Source organism: Cervus canadensis, chromosome 24, assembly GCF_019320065.1.
Source record: "Cervus canadensis isolate Bull #8, Minnesota chromosome 24, ASM1932006v1, whole genome shotgun sequence".
NCBI lineage: Eukaryota > Metazoa > Chordata > Mammalia > Artiodactyla > Cervidae > Cervus > Cervus canadensis.
Window position 1 is genome coordinate 22229685 of NC_057409.1, and position 5041 is coordinate 22234725.

General features: G+C 38.7%; 1 long non-coding RNA gene across 1 annotated transcript; it reads left to right on the forward strand.

Annotated features, from left to right (window-relative positions):
- Positions 1-4469, forward strand: LOC122426676. The gene is made up of 3 exons (XR_006265211.1): positions 1-118; positions 365-540; positions 2798-4469. It is a non-coding gene; the product is annotated as an uncharacterized LOC122426676 (long non-coding RNA).
- Positions 4470-5041: the final 572 nt, after the last annotated feature.

Sequence of the window (5041 nt, forward strand, 5' to 3'; positions counted from 1 at the left end):
TTCAGCTCTACCATTTCCCACCTCCAGTCCTTCCCCAAGTCAGTGACTCTTCCTGCCGGTTCACTCAATGCCAGCCCTTTTAAACCACCTGTTGTACTACACTACTGTGATTTTCAAGGTATTACAACGTTAAAAGCATTTTCTTTATTTTTTGTGTTTGTTTTTTATGTATTATTTGTATGAAAAGTGTTATATACCTATTACAGTACAGTAGTTTAGAGTTGATTGAATTAGTTGGGTACCTAGGCTAACTTTGTTGGATTTACTAACAAATTGGACTTACAAACATGGCCTGAGAACAGAACTTGTTGGCACGTAGGGGACTTACTGTAACAGTCTTTTATAAACTTACTTCCTTCTACAGTGTAACTTGAGTGTGTAACTGTGCTAACAGAGATTCTCTTCAAAGAAGCAAAGTGTCTTTCTCCATCTTCCTTTCCCATCTTACTTCTGGTCCTGCTCAGAGTGAGTCAGAGCCCCAAGAGGGAATGGGTAGGTGCCACATCCTAGAAATGGGGATTTCCTAACATCACACATTTGGTGAGTATGAAATGAGATGTTTTAAAAATGCATGCAACAGAAATGAATCTAACCCAGAAGAGTAAGCCAAAACTTCCCTGACTCCCAGGCAGATCACCAGCCCTGGGGAGTCTGAGGTTTCCCATTTTCTCCCATACGATGAGGCATCTGTTTGTTTCTGGAGCATATCATGGCAACATTGTTTTACACCTCTCAAAATAGCTTCCATTTGGCTGTAGTCATATGTGCATCATTAAAAGTGGGATTTTCATATCAAGTTGTTGATAAGATAACAGGATGTCTTAAATTTGAACACTAGGTTTTAATATTCTGGTTACTGTTGATTTTTTCCACTCTCATCAAATATGCAGTTTTTGTACTGCTTTCAACAGAATCTGAGAAAGAGTGTTTTTGGCTAAAATGCAGGACCCTTGGAGGGCGGTGTGGCTGTGATTCAGTTCCTTCTTCTGGAGGAAGAAACAGCTCATGGCTGGAATTACAGACAATTGCCTCATTATTTCACCTCAGAAATGGCCTTGAGTGCAGTGTTCATCTTAGGTGAGGTCTATGCTTTATCTTCTAATCGGTTTCATCTCTTTATTGGGATTAGCAACTTCTTGGTTTGTCTATGTAACATATCAGATGATAGGCCCTTTGAAGTATAAATATTAGCCCCACAGTCTCTTTTCAAGAATTAGGAAATGTTTTCCTTGTTAGAATTTCCCACTTATATTTTCTGTACTCTGATATCTTAACATCTGAGTATCAATTAAAATTGGATCTGAATGACTTCCTATAGCAGTCCATTGCCAAGGATCAGCAGCAAACAACCTCCTCCTGGACTCATAGAGCTAAGATGTTGCATGATTCTAGAGTAATCAAAAAACAAATAGCTGAGTCCAAGCATGTAGCTCCTTGAAAGCCAGGTTTACATCTTGTGTACCTTTGCTTTCCAGAGACCCAGCAAAGCACCTGGCAGAGAGAAGGGTCTCAGTCAACACCAGCTGAATACAGCGGTGAATGGACAAGCAAATGAATCAAGAAAACTCGCAAGGTTAACTTCCTCGAGAAATGTCACACTGACTATGTGCTAAGTCCCCTCGGTCGTGTCTGACTCTTTGCAACCCCATGAACTGTAGCCCGCCAGGCTCCTCTATCCATGGAATTTTCCAGGCAAGAATACTGGAGTGGGTTACCATGGCCTTCTCCAGGGGATCTTCCTGACCCAGGGATCGAACCCAGATCTCTTATGTCTCCTGGATTGCAGCTGGGTTCTTTACCACTTGTGCCACCTGGGAAGCTCTAAAGACTCTTCAGTTTCCCTACTCATATCATATTAAATCAGAAGGCACAGTGGTCTTTAGCATCGGCTCCGGAGCAAGTATAGAACCTCAGCTCCACTACTAATTGCCTGTGTTAAGCATCCTCAGTTTATTATCTGTGTCTCAGTTTTATCATCTGTAAAATGGCAATAATAAATATGCCAATTTCGCAGGGTTATTAAGAGGATTAAAAGAAAGAACAGAAAAAAAAACTTAGCACACAGCCTGGCAACAATAAACACTCAATCTCTGTGAACTATAATTGCTAATATCCTACCAAACAAACTGCCCTGTGGAAAGTGACTTTAAATTATTTAAAAATAATATTTATCAAAGGGATGATTGAATTAAATGAATATTTAATGAATGCATAAATTTGAAAATGAGTAATTCACATTGCCTCCATACACAGTCACTAATGAACACAGTACCAGTTGGAAGCCCCGGGTGGTTTCCCTTTCTGTGAGATGGCTGAGCACAGAAATGCCTCTTCTCTTTTCAGAGACTGCTGGCATAGTGCATGCCATATTGTAGGCACCCAGCAAATGTTGTTCAAAGTGCACAAATACTACTAATTATTTGTCTGTGTCTCTATGGAAAGATGCTACCTATTGGCTTGACTTTGGATAAACTCTCTGAAATTGCCCATAAAAGACAAAAGTGAAATTAGCATAATTACTGACAAGGGAAATAAATACAAAAGAGGCATGCTTTCTAAAATCCAGCTGGATGAAACAGTTATATGCTCAAAAATTTTTTTCTTTTTTTTTTAATTAGCAATGTCAAAAATAATTTAGCATAGATTTGCTTTCTGTGTTAAGAGAATCAAGCTGATCAGCCTTAGTGACAGAAAAACATTAGGAGGACGTGAGGTTTGAGAGTATTTTTTAAATGCCTAGAATCTATGTAAAAGTTAAAAAGACTGATTTATAACCCTGACTTGCTGTGTGTTTCAGGAGCTGAGATTGGAGACCCATTCAACTGATTAATATTCACAGGAATAATTCGCAGGAATAATAATTAACATCAAAAGATGGGCTCTAACTATGGCAATACATGGAACTGACAGCTTTTCATAACAATACTATGAAATAATTAAGTAGATATAAGTATACAGATATTATTGTGAAAAAGGTAAAACAAAGTTCAAATGGAGATCATGAAGACATGGGGAAGTGAGAATAGGGAAACTCTAAGTAAGCTATTCATTTTCTGGTTTATTCTGAAAGCTAATGTCTGCACACAGACACACAGGGAAAAGTTAGTCTGATAATTTCCACTATAGAGCAAGAACTTACGCAAATCACGATAAGTGGAAAATGGAAGAAATGAATAGAGAAATAGAACTGCTCAGAGCAGTTATATTCTACAAATTGGAATAAATAGATTGATGATCTGTAGTTCTGCAAACACACAGTCTACTCAGAAAATCGGCAGAACTTTCAGCTGGTAGGCTTTCTACTCTACCCCGGCGTAACTCAGCAAGCTACGTGGGATCTACTGTTACACAAGGCTGATGTTCAAACTGTGCCTCCTTGTGGTACTTTAGAATATTTTGAAATCTATAAGGAAAGAAGACTAGAGAGAGAAAGAAAAAGAAGAAAGGGAGAAGGGTAGGACCAAGGATAGAAGTGGAGTTTGAATTCATTCAATGTTCACCACCAGCACCAGCTTAAGCAACTTCACCTGCATTGTTTCGTTCATCCTCTCAGCGCCACTGTAAGGCGTCCTTATCGTCATTTTATGGATGAAGAAATGCCAGTTCAAGGAAATGAAGAAATTGGTTCAACATCACGACATAATATTATGAGAAGCAGAACTTTATTGTGAACAGATCTGTCTGTTTGTCCGCCTTTCTTCCATTTACCACTGGTTTGAGTTTGGTTGAATAAAAACCGAAATCCTGCCCAATGGCCATACCAAGCCATAGCCCCCCATGACATCAGATGTCCTTTCTGAGGATATTCCCAATCTCCTAGAAGACAACAGTCTGATATTATGTGAGGTTAGAGATAAGCTACTGCCTACTCTCTCTCTCACCCTAGGCAAATTCACATAACTATGTTTTTCAACCTAAATGCCATGGGTTTTTACAATAAGAAAGAGTATCTAAGTAAACTCAAATGTTAGCATTGCGTTTATTATATCTTTGCTAGGTGAGGAAGTTTACTCAGAAGGGCAGATTTATCACCAGAAGGCTGCATAGAGAATGTGGAGTCGAGTATCCAGAGATGGATATTTTTAAAGATATTTTATTCAAGCTGAGTCTGATAAAACCTGCTGAAAAACACTCTGACTTGGTTTATTTGAAAAGTTCTTTTCCTTCTCAATGGTGCACATTTCTATAAACTGAACTATTCACATTTGCTTCTCTTTCAAAATCTGTGTCAATTAAACCCTAAGAAAATGTATTTTTCACCACCTGCCTTTTGCCTGTAGTTCTAGTGACCATTCTGATTTTCGTTCCTAACCCATTTCTATTTGACTTTCATTTTCCAATTCTCTTTTGAGATATATTCAGTTTCTATAGTCATTTCGGTTTGTCACCCATTGGTCTTTGATTTCATGCTTATTTCCATCAGCGATGCTTAATCATTTATGCACTTGCAGCAGAGACAACCAGCTGTCTTCCAGGTTCCAGCCATCTTTCTCTGTAATACAACCATAATTTTATGCAGGAGACAAAAGTACTGAGTCAAAAAGACTACTTCTCAGCCAAACTTGTGTCTACGTGATTAAGGTCTAGCTAATGAAATGCAGGAAGAAATTGTTGAATGACACATCAAGAAAAGCTCCTTAAAACGGTAAAAGTTAGCTGAGATGGACCCTTTTTGCTTATCCTCACTACCTTCCTTCTGCCTGGAACGTGAGACTGAGTTCTGGCAGCAATCTTAGCCCCTGGGGAAAAATTGATGGTCACACATTGAGAATGGCAAAGAAGGAAAATAGGGTACTGGGTTCAAGATGATGGTGGAGAGCCGTGCCGGTCTCAGAATGCCTATTTCTGGAGAAAACAACTGAAAAATTCATCTCATTAGCCCAGCATTGTTGTTACCTGCATCATAATGTAATTTCTAACAAATGTACTCCCTAGAAAATATCAAGTCCTCTTTGGGTCACCTATGACACTCAACTACTTAACTTTTATCTAATCCTTTGAGGTAGGGCCAAATGAAATATTAAAAGGTATTGAAAGTATT